The sequence below is a fragment of the Tasmannia lanceolata genome, unplaced genomic scaffold (genome assembly GCF_043159265.1).
Source record: "Tasmannia lanceolata isolate RefF3 unplaced genomic scaffold, GAP_Taslan_0.1 ptg000006l, whole genome shotgun sequence".
Taxonomy (NCBI): Eukaryota; Viridiplantae; Streptophyta; class Magnoliopsida; order Canellales; family Winteraceae; genus Tasmannia; species Tasmannia lanceolata.
In genome coordinates, this window is record NW_027518683.1 from 8,068,570 (window position 1) to 8,093,297 (window position 24,728).

At 38.3% G+C, this 24,728-nt stretch overlaps 1 long non-coding RNA gene and 1 pseudogene across 1 annotated transcript; both read left to right on the forward strand.

Moving 5' to 3' along the window:
* The first annotated feature begins 1,976 nt into the window (after positions 1 to 1,976).
* LOC143879526 (uncharacterized) lies at positions 1,977 to 23,982 on the forward strand. The gene is made up of 4 exons (XR_013251305.1): positions 1,977 to 2,438; positions 3,703 to 3,898; positions 11,773 to 11,980; positions 23,634 to 23,982. It is a non-coding gene; the product is annotated as an uncharacterized LOC143879526 (long non-coding RNA).
* LOC143878087 (chaperone protein ClpB4, mitochondrial pseudogene) lies at positions 14,125 to 20,263 on the forward strand (annotated as a pseudogene).
* Positions 23,983 to 24,728: the final 746 nt, after the last annotated feature.

Below are 24,728 nucleotides of genomic sequence, written 5' to 3' on the forward strand. Positions count from 1 at the left end.
TCAGTTGAGGGGTCCTCACCATCGTTTGTCACAATCTGAAAGCTGTGGTCACAGAAATTGTCATATATATGTTACGCCGAAGTATTGTCTTTATTTCCATGATGTCGTTTCTCGATAATTCTTTATTGTTATTTCCTTTGTTACTTTTAGTGTCGCTTTTGCCATGTTAGCTTTTGCCATGTTAACGGAAAGCTGTGGTTACCTTGCAGCTGAAGCGCTCGAAGGAGGAGGGACATAGTGAAATGGATCTCCTGTTCAGAAAGGAGGTTTTTGATGAGCTTTACGAGTGGTGCTCTGAAAGTCAGGATGACTTAACGTGAAAATCACTATATTAACATTTCTGAGGATTAGATGATCAGAGCTTGAATGTTTGACTGTTGCTTTAGCTTTTTTTTTTTTTCTGAAATGGATGCTTTAGCTTTTATCAACCGTCCATTTGTAAGACATTAATGGTTCATTGTCCCCACTAGATGGGCTGCACATTAGACATTCCTAGATCAAATTGTTCAACCAATTTACACGATAGAAGGGTTCTGGATCCCACAAACACCAGGTGAGTAGGCTCAGATAATCATGTTTCTGGGAGCACTGATGAAGGGTATTTTAGTCATTCAATCCGAACTGAGTAGTGCACCAGCCACTGCTGAGTAATATACCTCTCTGACTTCACTTTCATTAAACAAATTCACAGAATCTTTGTAATGTAGTAGAAGGGATTTGCTAGGGACAATCGTAGGGGGGCATTTTGCGACCGGCTGTTGCATGTGAGAGCAGCAGCGTCCGCTTAAGTTAAATGAATGAGACGTAAGCCCTTGTGGCTGTGAAATGCCTTTCTGCGATAGTCCCTAGCAAATTATAAAGGGTCAAGGGGTAGATTCATTATTAGATTATGGTGTCGCCGCAGTAAGACAGTGGGTGTAATCATTTACGCAATGAGATATCATCGCTTAGAGGAGTTCTCATTTGATTTTGTTCAAAGAGAACAAATAAGTGGTGATCACTGTTAACAATTGGCTTTTGGGTGACAAAAAAAAGACTTGTGTGGACAATCAAGACTGCTGATCCTGATGCGGGGAGCTAGTAATTAAATTAAAGCCAAAAAAGTCACGACTAACCAAACCGGATAAGTGAAGTTGATGGGGATGGGTTATAAGGGAGTGGGCACGCTCCCTCTTATCCCTAGCTTTTAGGGGTGAGTTCTACCCGGTTAAATTCCCAACACTCCTGAGGCCAGCGCACATGTATCTGGTGCGTATTGGGTGCGGGTGCGCCCGGTTCACTGGTATGCACCTAAACAACATGTGGAAAATACACGCCCCTGATGCGTACAGGTACGCACCCATTCTCACTTTTCAGTAGATTTTGTCTTATTCAATTAAGGTGGTTGGTCTCTCATGCAAAAGTTGGTTGTGAAATGGCATTTCTGCCAAATTGGCTAGCAAATCCGATCATAAGTTTGAGTCCAATAATTTGTTTGGGGCTCACATCTGTTGGGAGTTGGGACAATCCCAAGCGAATAGGGCCTTAAATTGAAGTCCAATAATAGGTTTAGGGTTAACAATCGGTTGTCGTAATATGAAACAACCAGGTTATGTTATTGTAGAATGGTTTGAAAACAAAGAGGCTATGTCATAATCGGTTTTCACATTTAATTTTTTAACTTTTATAAATATATAATAAAATATAAAATTATATTATATTAAGCCTACCCCCAACCTACCTGTATCTTATTTAGAAAAGAAAAACACGTATCCACACACCAGTATCGTGTCGTACCCGCACATTATACCCGTATTTATGCTTCATTTTAATGGCACATTAGATTAATGATTTTTTTTGGGGCGATGATATTGTCACCCCCCCTAAATTACGCATTCGCTCCCCTTTTGGCTTGATTTGACGTCAAAAAGCTTTAATAAGGGGGGCGAATGCGTACGCAGGGGGGGTGACAATATCATCGCCCATTTTTTTGGGGGAGTGATAAGAGCATCCCAAAATGACATTCATAGGGCCCACCTTAGTGGCTGGGAAAGGCTTAATGGGAGTTTACTATTTAACGAGGAGAAAAGAGGTTCCCAAAATTCTTTCTTGTTCGAGAGATTGAGATGAGGAAGGATTTTTGAATCCGAAAGACAGGGAGATAATTTTTCTAGAGAAGAGAGAGAGAGAGAGAGAGAGAGAGAGAGAGAGAGACTAGGGGAATAACAAAAAAAAAACCCTAATTGCATATTCTTGATTTGAGCAGAGGTTCTTGGTTCTCCTCGAAGTGGAATACGGTCTGTGCAAGTGTTTCCAGGCTTGGTATCTTTCAGTACCTCTGCAGCGTCGTTACATGGAGTGAATTTCAGAAGATCGAAGAAAACATTGACATATCTGCGCCTTCGTCGCCCGTTTTCACGAAATCTGTGTTAGGATTTGTCAATATCTAGCGCTCCTTGGTAAGCCTCTGTTATGCAAAGCACAATAAACGTAGAATTTAGAAAGTGGAATACTGTCTGTGCAAGTGTTTCCTTAGATGAACCATTGATTATTATGGGCAACCTCACACAGGTTTTATCTTGTGGTAGGGCTTTTTAATACCTGTCTCCGCAGTGAAAGACATATTTTACTTTATTTCTCATCACTAATGAGAGATTGTTGTATAGCTTTCACCTATTTCTCTGGAAGCTGTGATGTATACATTCTTCATGAGATGTCGCGTGCTCAAGATGACATCAAAGTCAAATTGCTTACTATCTATGTAGTTGTTCTTGAGGAAATGTTATCCTCTCCTGTTGGTATTTTTCACAGCTGGAATATTTAAAATCTTCATTTCTTTTCCTTACAAGATGGTTTGATGCTTGTCATGTCATATGCATTTGTTTTTCTATTTGGTATATGATTGAACTTATATAAGAAGTGATAACTAAGACAGTCTGGTGTACTCTCCAATGACATTGATTCTTTGTACTAAAAATATGTGGCTGAAGTCTCTAACATGCAAATACTTCCAAGTACAATATCAATCATGATGCTATAATCTATTATGTAATGATGATTTTCTAGCTTTTAAATTCTTTTATCTTCAAATTAGTTTCCTACAAAGGTTTTCAATTGCTGGGGCTTTTACTTTGGCAGCACTACCTATTCTCATTGAAGAGTTTATCTCGAGCTGTTGTTAGTGATTTTTATATTGGTAATAAGGTGAAATTCTTTCATGGGTTCAAATTAGTTTCCTACAAAGTTTTTTCAACTAGTGGGGCTTCTACTCTGGTAGCACTCAGCTATTCTCATTGGATAGTTTATATTGAGCTGTTTTTAGTGATTTTTGTATAGGCAATAAAGTAATAATCTTTCATTGTTGCACATAAGTGTTTCCTTATAATGTATATCTCCTGAAAAACTCCTCCCATAAGTTGCCACATAATTTTGAAAGGTGATTTTATTTGGTTGCTTAGAATGTAAATTCTTTATGGACATGTGTTTCAATTAATCGATTGTATGCTTATAAAGGTAATAAATATCCTTTGCTGATGGCTGAGATAAAAATCTCAATTATTTTTTAGTTCTACCTCTGCTTCTTTTTCAACTCGATAGTACACAAAGGAGAGCTAAGAGCTTTCATTTGCAATGTTGCAAGTTTTTTTTTTCAAGTTCTATTTCTTGAATTGCTTTTGTTAGTTTATCTTGTATCCTTCATGCACTCTACTCTTCTTAATGTAGATTCTGAAGGAAAATATGAAGCACTAAAGAAATATGGAAATGATTTCACAGAACTTGCTAGACAGGGTAAACTTGATCCTGTTATAGGCCGTGAAGATGAGATCGGGCATTGTATCCATATACTATGCAAAACGATAAAAAAAAATCCTTTTGTTACTGGCGAGCCTGGTGTTGGGAAAACGGCAATTGTTGAAGGGTATGTCTTTTGATATTCTTTTGTATTTTCATTGTTTGGAAGGTAGACTTCATTTGTGGTTTTTTTTTTCTTTTTCCATATGCTTCTTTTCAAAACATGCTTGAGAAAACTTACCTTTTGTGCATAGTTTGCATTCTGTATGGGCTTAGAATACAATGTTCAGAGTTTTTGCAACACTGTTAAAAATTTTGAACTGATTTAAGACCTTTTGCGAGGATAGTTTCATGAAGATTTTCTATTTCTTGACCAATTTTCTGTTCACCATGAGTATTTGCTGCAAACTTGATTTCGATACCTAAAAAATAATGCTAGTCTAAACTTCATTGGGATTAGGTGATTTGCAAGGGATCCCCCATATCTTAGATTATCAGCTTTCTATATTGGTTGTTTCATAATTCACCTCTTTGGGTCTTTATTAGCTTGCCTTCCTCTGCCCCTATTTCCTATCTAGCTTCCCGTTTGAATAAATAAAGATGCTTTTCTAGTTCTTGTGAACCGTTCTTATTGATGGGCTTTGTACAATGGACGAACTAAAGTTGATGGCTGGTTAAGAATAAGAGTATGTGTGATTGACTTTCTGCTGGAGAAGAAAGGAGAGGCTACAAGTCCCTAAGTGGGGACCGTTGATTCTCCATTTATGGGTATTTTAGGTATAATTATTGTGCAAGGCTTGTAAGCCCGAGTATGGGCTTTGTCTCTTTGGAGAGAGAGGTGGAAGATGTTTCAACAAGAGGAAAAGGGGATGGAATGTGGTATTATCGAGTAGTTGGAAAAGAAGAAAATCTTGATAAGGGTTGCCAATATAGTGAAGGGGAAAGGGGGCTGAACATAATCACTAGATGGCTTTTGGACAGGACAGCCTAGAAAGAGAAATATGAGCCTTGAAAGTGTGGGTGGATGCCAAATCATTGGCATACAAGAGATGTTTCCTACCAAAATGTTTTGTTGTTCATGTTCGTGACGGTGTTCCGATGACGTTAATAAAGACAATGATCATGCTAGTCTGGAAGAGGACTGCCTCAGTCCCAATCAAGAGGCTAGGAGCGTGTCCAATTCTTTTTGTTTAACTGTTAGAGTCGGAGGTGAACTGTGCTGTTGTAGGTTATATAATGTCCACTTTGTATATTTGGGGAGTTGAAACTTTGATTTCGTTTGATGAATGGAAGGATTTTATGTTAGAAATAGATCGTTGTCTTCTAGTCATTGGTCCTTGGAATTTGATTGCATGAATATTGAAGCAAAAGGTCTTTTAAGCCTGTGTCTTCAATTAAGCTGGTAGTAGACAGTGTTTCTCAATCAGCGTACATGAAAGGAACATGAACTTTCGGTTGCGTCAAGATTGGCTCTTGGGAAGGATTCTAGAAGTGTTTCCAGTGCCATTCTTGAGCATAGCTTGTGATGCAATTGAAGTGGGCCTACGAGCCCCTAAAATCCCTTATATTTCCATGACAAAGAAAAGTTGCTGGATATGGGGTTATTGTTGGCATCACTGTGTTGTCAATAGAGGGCCCAACCATAGTCTGACTTTCCAACTTGAAGAGTGCTATTTAATTTTTAGGAGAATGATAGTGATTTTTGGGGTTCTTTTGATCAATTCTTGTGGGGTCTCTATAGTAGACCACTTTACATGAGTTCCCTTTCCGGATTTACGGTACAAAATCAAGGTGGACGCTATATAATTCAATGCTTCAAGTATGGTGAGCATGGACCTAAGGCTTTGTATTGTTGGAGAATTGAAAACTCACGTGGATAGGGAAAAACAACGGCTAATCGAAGAGAAGTTAGATTACGAGGCCGATCATGATGAGGAACCAGTCTATGATGAGGTTCCTGATGTGGAAGTTGATGTCATTTATGGTCATCGATGAAGCGCTTGTTCTCCGGATGAACATATTTTCACTGAGGCATCCATCCAAAGAGGATTGACTAAGGATGAACGTCTCCCGTACCATGTTGTCAATTGATGGTAAAGTGTGTAAGATGATCATTGAAAGCGGAAGTAAGGAAAATGTCGTTTTGGAAGAAGCCGTTTCCAAACATTAGATTAGCACGGTCCAGCACTCACACCCTTACAAGCTTTCATGGCTCAGGAAAGGAAATGAGATTGTGACACAACCAGTTACTCCAAAAGCTTAAGCTGTTGGAGACGGCGTTATTTAATCTTTTATACTTTAAAACTCCCCCTCACGTGTGGCCCCTCTTTTGAGTTTGGCCTACACGTGGCACATGTGGCTCCTCTTTTAGTTTTGGCCACTGCATGTGTATTTTTGCTATCCAGGAGGTTTGAATTCGGAAGCTTTGCTCTGATACCATGTGAAACAACTAGTTACTCCAAAAGCTTAAGTTGTTGGAGACGGCGTTATTTAATCTTTTATACTTTAACAGAGATAAATGTCTATAAACTTTGCTTGGTTTTCTTTTCCATTGGTAATATGTTTAGGGTTAAGGTGTGGTGTGATGTCGTTGCTATGGACTCATGCCATGTTTTGCGTAAGGTTGTTCTCACCCCATCCAAGGAGTTTGGACCTACATGGAAGCCCGGAGAGGGTACCAACATTCTTACCTTTACGCTTACCGTTGCCATGGTAGAATTATGTCTTATTTATGCTTTAGTGGCCAAAGATGGGGGAAGATTTCAGTTCTGTTCCAAAAGTGCACCAACCACTAGCAGGGGAGTTTTGTGATTTTTTTTCTCAAAGAGCTACCTCCCGGCCTACCTCCCATGCGGAGCATACAACACCATATAGATCTAATGTTGGGAGCGAGTCTATCTAACTGAGCGCATTATAGAATGACTCCAACAGAGCATAAAGATGCATGCAAGTTAATGATCTGCTTGAGAGAGGGTATATCCGTGAGAGCATGATTCCTTGCACGGTTGTAACCATGGTTTTAAATTTCGACCGAAATCCAAATTTTCGGATTTTGGTCAACACCGAAACTGAAACTGCCAATACCCGAAATGGTACCAGATTTCGAGAAATTCAACCCAAAAATCTCAATTTTTTTTAATTATATAGCCATTTTCCTGAACTTTCAATCGAAATTACCGAAATTTCGGTTTCGGTGAGGGCCGAAACGCATTCCAAAACCGAAATTTAAAACCATGGCTACATGATATGTGGTTACATGATCGAAGAAAACAACCACCACGACATTACCGTGAAATTATCTTCCTCCTACTTGTCATATTTCGGATCGTCTGACTTGGACTCATGCGTTCGGCCAATAACATAGCCAAGCTTGCCTCGTTTACTGATTTACATCCGTGCATACTGGGCCCATTCTATATAATTAGTGACATACTATATAATTAGTGGCATATAGTTTTACCATGGTGATTTTCACATTTGGGTTGTCCCCATAGGGACCCGCCGGAGGGCCAAAACTAGTATTTGGATTCCCTACAGCTAAGGAGTTCAGACTTCAGATTCTTCCAAAAACTTTTTTTTCCTAGAGATACCTCAAACCAAATGATCTCAATCCCTAAACGTCGGTACTGTGAAACACACAAATTCTAGAAGAAACAACGCAAGAAATAGAGATTGTCCAAGTTATGCAGCCGTAAAAGTCGATTGAACTCCCTCACACGAGCTCCTATCGAAAAGACGACACCACCGAAGTGTTTCAAATTTCTATGGGATTTTACTCTTAAATACATACATTTATATTTTTTTCATAATTTTTATTTAAAATAGAGGCACGTACATAATTTATGTATGTTCTTTATATATTTTATTTTTAGCATAATTTTTATTTGAATATTTCTTTGTTTTTTATTATTTTTACAATATATGCTATTTTTTTTTCTTATTAATATCTATTCCACAATTTTTCGGTATTCTATTTTTTTTTGCAAAACGATTTTCGTAAATTTCACACATGTTACCCACATGTTTCACATACGTTTTTTTATGAGTTTTCCATAGGTTTCTCACGCATCTCACACATGTTTCACGTAAGTTTCTCATACGTTTCTCACACGTTTCGGAAATGTTTCCCCAATTTTTATCATGTTGTGGAAACGTTTCCGAAATGCATTTTAGGGGAAACAAGTTTCCCACCTGCCCAAGGAGTTTCTAGCTACTATGGCTTCTCCCTTGTTTAAGATTCCTATTATCTTGCTAAATTTGACAAAGTTGAGCAATATTTCTATTTTGTGCATGTCATCTCAACCTGATCCTAGATCACCTTAGTTGTTCTCTAGAATATGATAGTGCTTCTGATATGTGGTTGCATCAAAGAAAGCAACTGCGGCATGACCATGGAATTATCCTTCTCCCACTTGTCATATTTCGGATTGTCTGATTTGGGTTCCTGCACTCGACCAATAACATAGCCAAGGTTGCCTCGTTCACCAATGTACATTCACGCATACTAGGCCCATTCCATATAATTTGTACAATATAGTTTTACCATGGTGATTTTTACATCCCCTTATGGACTCATTGGAGGGCCAAAACCAGTACTTGGAATCCCGACAGTTAAGGAGTTCAGATCCGTCCAAGAGGCTATTTTTTGTTGTTAGATACCTCAAACCAAATGATCTCAACTCCTAAATGTCGGTAGCATGAACATATTCTAGAAGAAACAACCCAAAAAATAGAAAATGCCCAAGTAATGCTCTACCACGAAAGTTGATGGAACTCCCTCACACGTGCTTTGATCGAATAGACGACACCACCATTTTGTTTATGTGCAAAAAACAACCTGAAATGAAGTAATCCCCTTCAAAATAGGTCTCGAGGAGAGAAAACTCCTTACTCCCATCAAGCAAAAAAAAGATGTGTGGATACATCCATTAAAGTCAATAGAACTCCTTCACACAAGCTTCGATCTTAAAATTAACATCACTACTATGTTCCTATGCAAAAATCGGCCCAAAAGGAAGTAACCCCCTTCCAAATAGGCCACGAGATGAGAGAAAACTCCCATCAACCCAAAGAGGACGAGATTTCTGGATTTTCTTCTACAGAAGTCAAAAGGAAAAGTGACACTGATAGTGCGCTTTATTTTTTAATTCAAGTCAGAATTGCATCGTACGAGAAAAATAACGAAAACGCCCTTCAAGGTAGTTTCGTCCCTCTTATTCATCAAGGTAGTTCTTTATGAGAAAAATAATGAAAATGCCCTTCAAGGTAGTTTTGTCCCTCTTCTTCGTTTATGGTAGTTTTCATCTCCACCTCCACAACGACCTGTGCTGCAACTCAGAAGTGGAGGAAGAAGGAAAAAGAAGAATCTACGCCCCCGAAAAATTGGAAAAAGGAGGAAAAGAAGAATCGATGCCGGAGAAATGGAAGGCACTGGAAAAAAACTGAAAGGGAAAGTTGGGTTGAGTAAGAAAAGTTTGTGAGATCTAGGGTCGAAACAGTGAGATTTGGGGGTTGTTAACTTACCAACTTCTCCAAAAGCTTAAGCTGTTGGAGAAAGGCGTTATTTATCTTTTATACTTTATCACTCCCCCGCAAGTGTGACCCACTTGGCAAACACGTGGCACATGTGGTCCCACTTTGGGCCGACCATCGCATGTAGATTTTTGCTATCCGGGTGGTTTGAACTCGAGACCTTTGGCTCTGATACCATGTTAACTCACCAACTTCTCCAAAAGCTTAAGCTGTTGGATAAAGGCGTTATTTATCTTTTATACTTTAACAGGGGTCAACTTGGTAGAATGGGGGTTGACTCGGTAAAATGGTTGGTCAACTCGATAAAACGGGGAAGACCATATTGTATCAACTCGACCCCTCATTTTACCGAGTTGACTCCCAAATCTCACCGTTCGACCCCAAATCTCACCAACTTTTCTTAGTCAATCCCAACTTTCCCTTCTTCCCCCCTTCTTCCTCTTTTTGTTTGATTTTTTCTGACATCTTCTATTTTTCCGGCGTCTTTCCTTCTTTTCTCCTTTTTTCATTTTTCAGGCTTCCATTTTTTCCGGCATCGATTCTTCTTTTTCCGTCTTCCTCCATTCTTTCTCTTAAAAAGCATTTTCATCTTTTCCTCGTACAATGCAATTCTGAAGTGAATTCAAAATAAGCACCAATCTTCTGTCATATCAGAAATAAAATGCATTTTCTATGTCGTTTACCCAAATATGAATTAACACTCAAAAGTTTTCGTAAAATCGCCTTAATAACGAGAATGATATGAGCATCCAAGCCATTTTACCCATGGTACAGTCGTGCGGTTTGATGATGTCACGAATGTGTCAGACCGTCAAGAACATTGATTCTAGTGAAGAAAATGTGAAAAATTCCTTGCTCTGATCCGAAGTTGGATTTGTTGGAGTTCAGAGTAATAGAGGAAATGATGAGAGAAGAGGGGAGAGAGAAGAGATGAAGTGAATAGAATTCCATCTCCCGGCCATTCTTGTATATTAATGATATAAAATCCTGCATGACACAGAAAAGACACAAATACCTTCCAAATATATTCTAATTCTCATACAAGAAATAACCCTTATTTCCTACAAGAACTAAAGACCTGTCTATAAAAATACGATGATTTGCACCCCTAGTGTCCAAGAAGCCGTATATTGATTGAATAAAAAGTTTACACAGGGAAATGAAAAAGAGCTTCCTTGGAGATCATCAATCTTCGGATTAACGCTCTCCTAAAGTTGAGGATTGAAAAGCCAATCAATTTGCGGATTATGACACCAACAATTCTACAAATCATGGCACCATTCCTTTTCGGGAGATTGATTTTATCAAAGGTTCTCTTATCAACATCTGACTTGTTCTGATCGATCTCTAGGCGATCATATCTAAAGAAAGCCAGTCACACTATATATCACTACACCGATCAAGTTTCAATTCATCACATCGTCAAATGAGCGAGTGATCTCTCCAATAGAAGTCTAAATCACTACTCTGATCGGTCTACAGATCAATTGGTGACGCCAATCGATCTCCACATCGTCGTGGCTGTAAATCTCAAATTCTTGAACATGGATTAACAAAGATTTTCCTTAAAAAAGAAATATAAATAGAGATTCTTTCGAGGACTCTACAAAGAGACATAAAAAAAATGACTCAAATGAGATTCTTTCAGGAAAATTTCTTTACAAAAATAAATTTAAAATAGCTAGGCTAAGGATATTGGCACTGCCATGTTTTGATAATTGCACTAATCTTGTCTTTTTAATTGGCCTGTGAGAGCGTTTTGGGATTTGTAAAAACCATTAGCAGCTATTTAAATAATGAAAGACAAGGTGAGTTAGTGCAATTATCAAAACATGGTAAGTGTAAATATCATTAACCAATAGCTGATCCTACTCAAAAGAGATTTTCGTCCATGGGAAATCTCTTATTAAAAGAGTAAAAAAAAAGAAAACATTTTTAAGATCCTCTACAACTCAAAGGGTCTCCTCTCAGAGGAACTTTTTACAAAAAATGAGTTTGTACTTTGTAAGAGAAAATATTTACTTGACAACATGTTAATTTCTTATTTATATTTAGTTAGAGAACCTCTTGATGAATAATCAGAGGTGTTTTCTTTCTTTGAGAAATGTAATAATGCCTATTAGAACAAAAATTTAATAAGGCAACTGATGTTGGCGCTATCATGTTTTGATAATTGCACTAACTCATCTTTTCTTTTATTATTTAAATACCTGTCAAAGGTAACCACAGTTCCCCAAAAGCTCACAGAAGCGAATTAAAAAAGAAAAAACAAGTTGAGTTTGTGTCATTGTTAAAACATGGTAGTGCTAATATCAGCCGCCTTTGCTTAAGTTCAGTTCACTAATCGTATTTCTTAGCTTTTGTTTTTGCATTTAAATTTTCATTTTCTTGTTGCTAGTTTTTGGTACGAAGTGTGCACATATTTGCTCTCTATTGTATTTGTCTTCATCAAGTGGTATTCTTGCGCAGGTGATCTGAATTGACATGGGTCCGCTAATTGCTGGTACTAAGTACCGTGGGCAATTTGAAGAAAAAATTAACACAATTATAGATGAAGTAACAGCTTCACACAGACAGATAATTCTTTTCATTGATGAGATCCACACTCTTGTGGGTACAGCTTCACACAGACAGATAATTCTTTTCATTGATGAGATCCACACTCTTGTGGGTGCAGGTATGCGATGAGTTTATGTTTATTTTCCTTGAATCTCCATCCATTCTCTCTTGATCCCAGGAATATGACATTTTCATTCCTCTGGGCTGTTGTTTAGAGTTAACAAGGTAGTTTTCATAATTGTTTTCATGTGTTTCGATATCTTTGTATCGTGAATTCGTTGAGAATTCAAGACTTAATGTTAGTGGTGCTATTCAAAATGTAGCAAATATTGTCTGTCGTTCACTTGAGAAGTCTTAGAATAATATTTCAACCAAGAATATTGATTCACAATGTAATTGATCCCATGCCATAATGTTGATGCAAACAATCGGTAATCTTATGAGGCAAACTATGTTAGGTGCTTATGGCCATTTGAAACAAAGTAATCAAAGTTCATTTGCAAAACTCAATATTCGTTGACCATTCTATGGCCTAGACACTGCCTTTAGTCATTTCCCACAATATTCTATTTAATTTAATTTAATTAATTCCCACAATGGAAAAAGCACCTAATGGAGTCTGGGAAAATATCTAAGCTGTGATTTATATGGACAATGTAGAGATCGAATGGCATGCCAATCCATATGTTTTTTAAACTCTCCAAGCAGCTCTGCATCAAAGATTCGGGAGCTTTGGTATATTTCTCTGGAATTGAGGTGGATGAAAACAATGAAGGCATAAAACGTTTGTGGCCAATGTATTGGAACTGTGACTCAAAAGCAGGACGAATTGAAAACCAATAAATCTCTGTGAGTTTAACTCTCCAAGAAGCTCTGCATGAGAGATTCGGGAGCTTTGATATATTTCTCTAGAAGTGAGGTGGATGAAAAGTGAAAACAATGAAGGCATAAAACATTTGTGGCCAATGTATTGGAGCTTAAGGTCTCAAACTTCCTCAGAGTCCTCCTCCCCCTGCGGCTAGCATTTCATATGCTTTCTCTTTGTTTTCCCCTTCCTACCTTTTTTAGAAGGATGAAGGGAGTTGTTGAGAGCTACATGCTTATCATAAACTTTATACTTACATATAATGTGTATTTTCTATGTACTATAAATGTGTCATTTTGTTTGGGAATAAAGATAGGGGATTGTTGTTGTGGAGACTGGAGAGGAAGAACTTCTCAAAATTGGGCATTAGAATAAAAAGGTGTGTCAGTGGTTGGGGGGGGGGGGGGGGGATAAGAAATGCATTCCGCAATAATATTACATAAAATAGCTTGCATTAGCATATACTAATTCTAGGAAACTAATATTTACATCTATTTGTTAGAGTGGTATACCCCCTCTAAAAGTTTTTCATTTGCTTCTATTAGCTTTCTAATCCAGGTGGTCTCAGCTACCTTATTTTCTGAGATACACTTTTAAGGAACGTATTAGAATGAGCTGTTGAGAATTTGTTGCCCTGATTATTTTATTTGTTGTTTTGGATTAGGGAAGTGATATATCTGCCCCTTTTTGAGTACTTGGGACACCCAGCAGCAGTGTATCAATGACTGCAGAGGGGCTGATGTACTTCACATAAGAAGGATTCAATGGGCTGACGTACACTGCTGCTGGGTGTCCCAAGTAACCAAAAGGAGCGGATATATCACTTTCCTTGGATTAAGCTGCTACATTTCTTTCTTTTTAATTTTTGAATTGAATTCCCATTTGTTCTTGCCTTTGTTTGTTATATAATATAGCATATTACCATGAGGAAAGTGATTGTGCGCTCGAGCGCATATAGCTTATATGCGCTCGAGTGCACAAAACTCATGTGGGCCCACTTTGTTAGGATGATCCAAAGCATTCATTTGAAAGACCCTTACATAGATGGGGTATAGACCAAAAATCAACTCCATAGGATCATCCTAACCCATCCATTTGTGTAGGCCAAAATGGACAGACAGTGTTTGGCCACAAATATGCCCATTTTGCCCTCCACTTTTAGAGGGGTTAGAATGATCCAATGGACCTGATTTTTGGTACACATCCTATCTATGATGGGGCCTTGCAAATGAATGGTTTGGATCACCACAAAAAATGTGGGACCCATGTGATTTGGCACTCGATCACTTATAAGCTTAAATGAGCTCGAGCGCACAATCACTTTCCTTTATTACCATTTTTTATATTGCATCATGTCTAACTGTTTGTTCATTATGATACTCTTTCTTTTGTCAACAATGGATGCGAGGGCTACAAGTAAATCGCCTTTAGATGCTGCCAACTTGTTAAAACCAATCTTAGGTCCCATCTCCTTTGTATCGGAGCAACTACCGTAACTGAATTTAGTACCCGCACTCGAGTGCCGATTTCAACAAGTTTACTGTCCTCCACTATCTGTTAAAGACACAATTTCGATCCTTTGCTGATTGAGAGAATGGTATGAGTTGCAACATGGGTTCGTCATAGACAATGCACTAGTTGCAGTTGGAGAGCTATCAGATCGGTATATTGCTTGGTGTTTTTTGCCGGACAAAGATATATTAGGATGCTCATACTTTTAAGTTAAGAACCTTTTGTAGAACAAAACTTGATGTTTCTAATTCTTCTACAGGCCCCTTTATGGTTATGAGCTAGAAATTACTGAAATTATCTATGATCAAACAAAATTTGATTCTTGTTATCTGCAGCCCTTGGCCTTGTTGATGAGACGACTGCTAATCTAGCAACGCAGATCACATAAAGCCTACTGAGTTGAATGGGATAGAGAAGTTGAAACCTAAAGATGGAGAAATCGTCAATGAAAAATGACACAGATAGTGTATTCAAAGAACTAGCGAGAAATATGGAAGACAATATAGATTTGCTTACAACAAAGCAATATGATCTTAAAAAATGATGGGATCATGAAAAAACTCTCATGACCCAAGTTAGATCACTCTCCGTTTGGTTGCCAGTAAAATTTGTCCCAGGAAGTTTTAGTAAAATTTTGGTCCCATCCCATGTTTGGTTGCCTTTTAGCACTAGGTTTTTTTTAATTCCACTCTTGTAATGATTGCTTGTGTGGTGAATTTTTTTAATCCTACTTTTGTAATGATTGCCTTTTCATCCCATCCCAAAATAATCCCAGGAACAAAAATAAACCCAGGAACCAAAAATAAGCTTGAGAAGAATTTTTTTCTTCCCAACAGTTCAAGCCAACCAAACATAGTTTTTTTTTTTCCTACCATAGTCCGGTCAACCAAACATGGGATTTTTATTTTACCGGGATACTTCTAGGACTTTTTTCCCACCAATCTCCTGGGATTTTTTTTCTCCCACATAAATCCCAGGAACCAAAAAACACCCGGCAACCAAACAGAGCATTAAGGAACAAGTTGACTTTTTTCTTTTTTTTTTAGGAAATGATATTTCCTCCCCTTGACGGATAAAATCCCCCCTCCCCCCCCCTAACGTTATCCTTTAATTTTCAAAGGTAAGGTAAAACGTTAAAAGGGATGAATTTATCCTCAAGCAGTGAACCATTCTCACGGAAAACGTTAAGGGGGGTGATTTTATCCGTCAAAGGGTGGGGGGCAAATATCATTCCCCTTTTTTTCTTTGTGCAGTTTGATGTTGAATATATTGATGGGATCTTGAAAATACTTTACCCGACCCCAACTAGTTTGGGACAAAGGCTTTAATGAGTTGTTGAGAGTGATCTTGAAAAAACTCTCATGATCCAAGTTAGATCATTTAAGGAACATGTTTTTTTTTCTTTTTGCAGTTTGATGTTGAATATATTGGCATTACTATATTTTTTATTTTTGAATTTTATTATATATTGAATTTCTTCATAGATTGATGAAGTCGACGTAGAGGTGGAGACTGGACAACAGGCGAATGATTGGAAACGTGTTGTTCTCGAGTTAGAAATATTGAGGCATCTTCAAGGACAACTTGGAGAGGCAGAGAAGAATTTGAATGATTTTCGCAAATCTGGACAAGGGCTACTGTGAAAAGAGGTGAATGAAATTGATATTGTAGAAGTAGTAAGCGACTGGACTAGAATCCTAGTATCAAACCTGCAACAGTTAGAGAAGGACCAGTTAATTGTGCTAGAAGATGTCCTCTACTAGAGGGTTGTTGGACACCAATGAAGTCAGGTAAGTGGTCGTTGTCATTCGGCGTTTAAGATTAGAATTATCAGATCCAAACTGCCCCATATCGAGTTTCTTATTTGTGAGCCCAACTGAAGTTGGTAAGACTGAGCTTGCCAAAGTGCTCGCAGGTTGCTTTTTCAACACAGATACTGTATTAGTTAGGATTGACATTAGTGAGTACATGGAAAAGCAGTTCACATTACTATTGATTGGTGCTCTACCATGTTTTCCTGGCTATGACGACGGAGAGCGACAACTGACTGAAATTGTCCGTAAACGACCTTATGTGGTTGTCGTCTTTGATGAAATTAAAAAAGCTCACCCCGCGGTGTTGAACATTTTATTGCAAGTATTGGATGATGGTAGATTCATAGATTCCCATGAAAGAACAATCAACTTTAAAAATTGTGTCATTATTATGACATCCAATATTGGATCACATCTTGTGAATGAATCTGTGAGGCTAGTGTTTGGAAAAACTACGGGATGCGCCTCAAAATGAGAAGACATTCAAATTATTTCTTTGGATAAGACAACCTTCCAATTGGATCAAAGTAAACAAGATCCTTCCCTTGTTGACAAAAAAGGAGGAATTATAAGAATTGTTAGATTCTATAGGTGTGCCTTCTCTTGTATTATCAACACGGATCAAATCTCTCTCCTTGTAACAAGAGCTATCCTCCAAGCTCTCAGATTGGCGGAAGAAAGAAACATTTTGCTTCTTTGGTTAGATTTGAACTCCTTAGTATCCACAACAATTATAAAAGCAGAATTCAACTGAGCATGAAAAATGGAAAATAACTCATCTATGCAGAGAAGCAAATGCGGTTGTGGATTGGCTTCCCAAGCTGGATTTTCCTATCCATTCTTCAAAACTAATGCTTGTTTCTCCCACACTGGCTTCTACATAAGGAGGGATTGAAGAGGATGTTAACCATAGAATAAGAGTAGGTTGGTTGAAGTGGAAGCTTGCCTCAGGAGTTCTGTGCGACCGTAAAATCCCTACCAAGTTGAAGGGAAAGTTTTATAAGACAGTTGTGAGGCCAACCATGTTGTACGGCTCGGAATGTTGGGCCACCAAGAAGCAGCATGTGCATAGGATGAGTGTAGCGGAGATGCGAATGCTTAGTTGGATGTGCGGCCACACAAGGTTAGATAGAATTAAAAATGAAGACATTCGTAAAAAGGTGGGCGTGGCACCAATTGGGGAGAAGATGAGAGAGCACCGCTTAAGATGATTTGGACATGTCCAACGTAGGCCTTTGGATGCTTCGGTGAGAAGAGGCGACTCGTGCCAAATTGATGAAGTAAAAAGAGGTAGGGGCATACTGAAAACAACTTGGGTAGAAACAGTGAGAAAAGACTTGTAGCTAGGAACATAACAGAGAACATGACCTTGGATAAGATAGAATGGAAGAAAATGATCCATGTAGAAGAACCCAGCTAAAGCCAAGATTAGAGCCCACAGATTCATGCACAAGATGTTATTCAATGTTGGATGTCATAATAATGACCCAATGTTTAAAGTTGACTGTTTTTCAATGGGAATCTGTGAGTATACCATCATCCAATACTTAAAATGTTCAACACCGCGGGGTGAGCTTTTTCGATTTCATCAAAGAAGACAACCGCATAAGGTTGTCTACGGACAATTCCAGTCAGTTGTCGCTCTCTGTCGTCATAGCCATAAAAATCTGTTAGGGCACAAATCAAGCGTGATGGGAACTAGTTTTTCATGTACTCATTCATGTCAATCCTAACTAATGCAATATCTGTGTTGGAAAGGCTACCTGCGAGCGCTTTGGCAAGCTAATCTTCCCAACTCCAATTGGGCCCATAAATAAGAAACTCGATATGGGGCGGTTCGGATCTGATAATCCTAACCTTGAACGCCAAATGACGTTACCACTGACCTGACATCCATTTGCTATCCAACAACCCTCTTGTGGAGGACCTCTTTTAGCACAATCAACTGGTCCTTCTCTGACTGTTGTAGGTTTGATATTGGGATTCTCCAATCCAGTCGTTTACTACTTCTGCAATATTAATTTCATTCATCTCTTTTTGAAGTAGTCATTATCCAAATTTGCAAAAATCATTCAAATTCTTCTCCGCCTCTAAAAGTTGTCCTTGAATATGCTTCAATGTTTCTAACTCGAGATCAACACGTTTCCAATCATTCGCCTGTTCTATGAAGAAATTCAATATATTATAAACTTCAGAAATAAAATATATAGTAATGTCAATATATTCAACATCAAACTGCAAAAAGAAAAAAAAAGTCAACCTGTTTCATAAGTGATCTAACTTGGGCCATAAGAGTTTTTTCACGATCCCATCAATATATTCAACATCAAACTACAAAAAGAAAAAAAAGAAAAAAGTCAACTTGTTCCTTAAGTTATCTAACTTTGGTCGTGAGAGTTTTTTCATAATCCCATCGTTTTTAAGATCATATTGCTTTATTGTAAGCAAATCAATATCATCTTCCATCTTCCTCGACTGTTCTTTCACTGCATTATCTGTATAATTTTTCATTGACGATTTCTCAATCTTTAGCCTTTCGACTTCTCTATTTATCTCATTCAACTCAGTGGGCTTGAATGTGATCTCTGTTGCCAGATTAGCAGCCGGCTCATCAACAAGGTCAAGGGCTGGAAATGACAAGAATCAAGTTTTGTTTGATTCATAGATATTATCAGCAATTTCTAGCTCATAACCATAAAGGGATCTGCAAAAGAATAGGAAACAATAAGTTTTTTTTTCTACGAAAGGTTATTAACTTAAAAGTATGAACATCCTAATGGACATTTGTCAAGCAAAAAACGCCCAGCAATATACCGATCTGATAGCTCTGCAGTTGCAACTAGTGCATTGTCGATATGAAGACATCAAGTTGCAACTCATACCGTTCTCTCAATCCACGAAGGATCGAAATTGTGTCTTTAACATATTGTGGAGGATAGTAAACTTGTTGAAATTTGCGCTCGGTGGTTTCGTTTTCGTCTTCCAAACTATCCGCTTCAATCAATTACAACCGTCTCTTTTTGCATCGACGCCCCACCTGAATTGCTTGTCTCAATTCAAGCAAAGCCTCTTGCATCTGTTAGAATATGTGGGATCCAACAGTTGGATTGGGTTAACATCTCACCGTTGGATCATCTTGGAGGTAGATTGGGTAAGTTGGCTAAATGAGGCAACTAGATAAATTAGGCAAGTAGATTAGAAGAGGCAAGCAAGAGAGATTTGATTAGGATTATTTCCACATCATGTTTGGAAATTTGATTTTTTTCAGTCAGTCGCTGATTTGGAAATCAAAGGATTTGACCCGGATCCAAATCACAACACAAAAGGGACTGCAAATGTGAGAAATCCAAATCAAAATCTTCTCGGCATCCAAACGGGCCCTAACTTTATTCATGAGATTTTCCATTTTACCAAGTTACTAAACTTTTGACTTTAGTCGTCCTAGTATTCAATGTTAATTAACTTCTATGTGAGAAATATGATAACTTGGAAAGTGACAAAGCGGAGCAGTTCGTTCTTTTTTTTTTCCTTTTTTTTTTGTAAATTTATGGCTGCTTTATCAAACTGGACCACAATTATGGCCAATTCCGGTAGAACTGGGTTGAACCGGACCCGATCCAGTTTATAAAATATGCTTAATTGAACTATTCGGATATGCCTATCATTTCCCTATTGATTGAGCTATTTTTGTGATGGTGACCAATTATAATGGATATCATCTTTACTATAAGTTTGTTGCCGGTGGCATAGTTGTCAAGCTCTTACGAGTCGTACGAGTCAACTCTCGAGTTGAGTCACCGGGCTTTCGAGTCGAGTCGCCCACGCGAGTCACCTCTATCGAAAACTCTTATGAGTCATCTGGTGACTCTTACGAGTCGCTTCGAGTCGAGTAAAAAAACTATGACTCTTACAAGTCAAATCGAGTCGTTGGGCCTGGGCTTTCTTGCATCTTGCTTTGATGGTTGAAAACTATCCATATACCCGTATCGTGTCGTACCTGCACATCGTACCCGTATTCGTGCTTCATTTTTTTGGCACATTTGATTAATGATTTTTTTTTTGGGAGTGATATTCCCCTTCGCCCCCCTCTTGGGGGATATTTTCCCCCCCTTTAAGAGAAATCGTTAACTTTTATGCTTTTGGAGTTAACGGTTGCTTCTATACCTCTTCATAAGTTAACGAAAACTATTAAAAGGCGCAGCAGGGGGGGGGGGGGGGGGGCGGAATATCCACCAAGCAGGGGAAAATATCATTGCCCTTTTTTTTTGTCGAGAAATTGAGCTTTTTGAATGAAATGATTGTTCATCAATGTTCTCTTTCTCGCTCCCTCTCTACATCATACAAAAAGGCATACTATCAAATGCTACAGAACCAAAGAGTCATTTTGTACCTTCCAAATGCTTCAGAAGGTAATTTTTTATTTTTTTTATGGCATGTACCTTTTCTTCTATCTTCATTCTAATTTTTGTGATTGCCTGGTGTTGTGGTGAACCGAGAAGAGGCATTTTGCCAAGGTTTCAATCATACTTGAACTCAAAAGTAAGTATTATAAAAAAGTTTATTTTGTTTCTTTAAAGTATTGTGTGTTTACTGTATTTTGTTTTAATTTTTATAGTTCCTAGGTGGTTGCACGTGAAGATAGTCTCAGTTCATATGTCTTTTATGGTTTTGAATTCATCTTACATATATTTACCACTTTGTAGCTTAGTGTACACATTTTATGAGTTAATTGTGGAGGAAGAGAGATTTACGCAATAGGGAAGAGATATTTAATTTCTAAAAATTAGGAAAGAGGATTAAAGTAAGAAGGGAAATGATTTCTGCGCTCCAATGTTTTGAATTTTGATAAACATGATGTTTGTGTAGTAGTCAAAGGAATATTACGGTTCTAAAAAAGCTCTTTAAATACTACACGACAAACATCTAGAGCGCATGTTTATCAAAACATTGGAGCGCATAAATCATTTCCCAATAAGAAATGAAAGGGATTTGCTAGTGTATAATTGTCATAATATGAAAATTTTAATTTCCTCAACCCTAACCCAACCCAAAATTAAATCTAGTTGGTCTTTCCCAACCCTAACCCTACCCAACCTGAGGAAATGCCAACTCAAGCAGAGCAAAAATCCCTAAGCCAACCCAACATGGTTTTGATTCGTGCAGATTTTCCCACCAGTAGTATCTTCTGTAAGAGTTCGACATTTGACATTTGACATTTGACATAAACCCTCTTTCTGGTGGCAGTCGTTTGTAGTTTCTGTGTGAGTTCGACGTTTGACAAAGAAGAGAAGAAAAACCCTAGATATTTTGATCGTAATGGTCTTTTACAAGGGACTCGACTGTCATTTTAAATTTCCTACCAAGTAAATGGAGGGTTCGACTGTCTTTTAGTTCTATTTCTTTTCTTGTTTGTAAAAGGTAGGGCCCGCAAGTAACAACAAATGAGGAGGGAGTTTTGAGCTCGAGCGCAGATCAGTGTTCTAAAAAGCGCTGGGCAGAGCTGGGCGGCTAACTGACCTCCCAGCACCTAGGCCGCCCAGGCGTTTTGAGGCGTTTTTTATTTATTTATAGATATTAATATATTTTCATAATATCTTGAATTTTTTTTAATATAAAATATAAATACTTGAATACATAACAATCCAAACCATTTTATGCATAAGCACTAAACATTAAATAATAACAAAAAGTCAAAAACATAATAAGAAATTAAGCATAAAGTACTTATTAATTTAAGGATTTAACAATACAACATAAATCCATGACAAAAAAAAGATTAAAATTCAAGCACTTCTTCAGTCTTCACCAATCATTGTTCTCTCCCTCCAAGACCAAGACTTTATCTTCATCTGAGTCTTCAAACCCGCCCCGCCCCAGGCCCACGCTCAGCTCGCAGGCGCCGCCTCATCGCCTAGGCGGCCGCCTAATAACGCCGAGGCGGTGAGACCGCTTTCTTAAACGCCAAGGGCCTGAGCGGTGTGTTTTTTCTGCCCCCAGCGCCTAGGCAGCCGCCTTTTAGAAGAGAGCCGCAGATAAGCTTATCTGAGATCGAGTTCAAAAACACATGTGGCCCCACACTTTTGGGGGGATCCAAAGCATTCATTTGGAAGGCCCTTCTATGGATAGGGTGTGTACCAAAAATCAGTCCTATAGGATCATCCAAAGGTTATATTTAGCCGACGGTCCGTCCATTAAATAAACTTATCAACCCATCTTCTATATTATCCTTGATCACTATGTAGTTCACCTTGGTCAACAATGAGATATGTATTTGGATCCATAAGTGTGTCAACCGTGTCAACCAGCTTAGTTACCACATACCTGGCTCTAACATGTTAGTTACATACTTCCTTTGAGAGAGGCTCACTCCCTCTTTGGATCTGGCCTCCTCAACACCTAAGAAGTGACTTAGATAATCAAGGTCCTTTGTCTGAAAATGCTTGGACAAGTGACGCTTCAGATATGCCATACCCACTTGATCATTTACTGTGACCATGCATCACAATCACTAAGGCCACCTTTGGATACCTCGTGTATTTATATTTGAGTTTGGATTTGAGTTTTGGATACAAAATACATCAATCATCCTCATGCTCATGTAGTACGAGAGGGGGGGAGGGAGGGAGGTCTCGCAGCTGCTGCAGCAAGGTCGAGGAGCAGCGAGGGTGAAGGTAATTGCCACAAATATTGATTTCCAAATAACGTCATGCAGAATAGATTCGAAAATCAGATTTTTTCACTGTTGTCTCTAATCAAACTATGCTCATGGGGACTGTTTCAGAGCCCAAATAGCCAATTTTAACTTGCACACCTATTCACTCTCTCCTTGAATAACATATCATTGTGGTTGCTCCATATAAATTCTTCTTGCGACTCATCATGTGGGATGGTATTTTTGATATCGAGTTGATTAAGAGGCCAGTGTTGAAACACAACTACTGAAATAATGATCCGTATTGTGTTGAGGTGAGCAATTAGGGAGGTGTCAAAGTAATCTACACCGATTGTTTGGAGATAACACTTGGCTGCAAGTCTAGCCTTCAAATGCTTCATTGTACCATTAAGATGATATTTTTTTAATAAAGATAATGGATTTTATTGATGATATAGGAACCGGATTACAAGGATGGGGACAAGTTATCCCACAAATATAAAACACAGCTACACCAAATGCTACATTGTGAGTACTGATTATACACTCACAACCTCATGTGGAGCTCCAATGTACAAGACCATCAACCCTGCTAGTCTCTCTCCGAGCAGCCAACAACATTCACAGTCAAAGCAGTTTTGGTAATCGATATCCGTGATTTCGCATTGGGACAGCATCGATCTGTGGGGATGATATTTTTAATGGCCTAGACCCAACCCCATCCTACAATGTATTTTCGAGAGAGGGGGGGGGGGGGCGCGCTGGGCTGTTAACTCCCAAGCATCATTGTTATAAAAGACCGCCATTTTACAAATGACCGTCATCACTTAATCCATTGTGTTTTTTGTTATACAAATTTGCTGAATAATAACATGGAAAATCTCTCTCATAACTCTGTATTTTCGTTTTTTCACCATTCTCTTTTCAGTCAACTGCAGTAACAAAATGAGGTGGTGACATCACAGAAGGGCTCTCACGGTAGCATACAAGAATTATTTGCCGCTGGATCTGTGGCGGAAGTAGACCTGAGCAGTATGATAGAAGCAGCAGTTATCTTTGAAGAAAAATCTGGACTAGAATTGTGAGATGTACTTTCCAATGAGAGAGTTTGTTATTGAGGAGCAGGGTGAAGCATCTGATCGAGTCTATTTTTGTTTCTGATTGCTCTACTTTGATAATGGGTTTTGTAAATTGATCCTTCGACTGCGATTAAATGTGATAGTTTTCTTTTTAAGACACCATCGCTGACAAACATGGTATAAACAGAGGTTTTTTTTCTTGTTGCTTTTAGTTCTATTCTATTCTTACCTGCAGTTGCTGCCTTGAAAAAATTAAGATGTGTCACATTTAGAGAAGTTGCTAACTGATGCCATATTGATCGTTAATCTATCAATACCCACTATTATGCCTGGGGTGATGCAATGTTAACATTCATGCCGGATACTTTAATTTGTTGAAATAATTATCATCAATCTAGTATTTGTGTTTATATAGTTGCAATTTAAATTTTGAGTATCTGAGTCTTTTGCCTGCTCGTTTTTTATTGAAATCAAAATTAAAAGCAAATTCCACAGTAGGGCCTACCAAATGAAGGTTCTGGATCTCAATTAACACAATGTCAGATTATCATGTCTGTGGTAGCACCGACAGAAGGGTATTCAAATTTAACTCCCACCTTTGTAATATTTGTAGAGGGGGTGACTTGCTTTTATGAAACAAATTTACAGAATCTTTGTAATATTATAAGTGGGTGTACTGTCCTTCAAGGGGGTGAATTTATTATAAAGGGCTGTGCAACTACTGTGAGTGTCCTAAGACTAGACTTCATTCTGAGACATTGATTCATGATGATCAAAATAGGGGGTAAGACTTAAGAATGATGAAGACGATGGTTTAACTTTGTTTAGTAGAGAACCGGTAAGGAGGCTTGATGGATCATCATCACTGGCAGGATCATCCGATCCCTTGTGGGTCAATGGTGTAAGTAATTGAAAAGTTAAGGAAGAAAAGGAAGTTCCAGAAA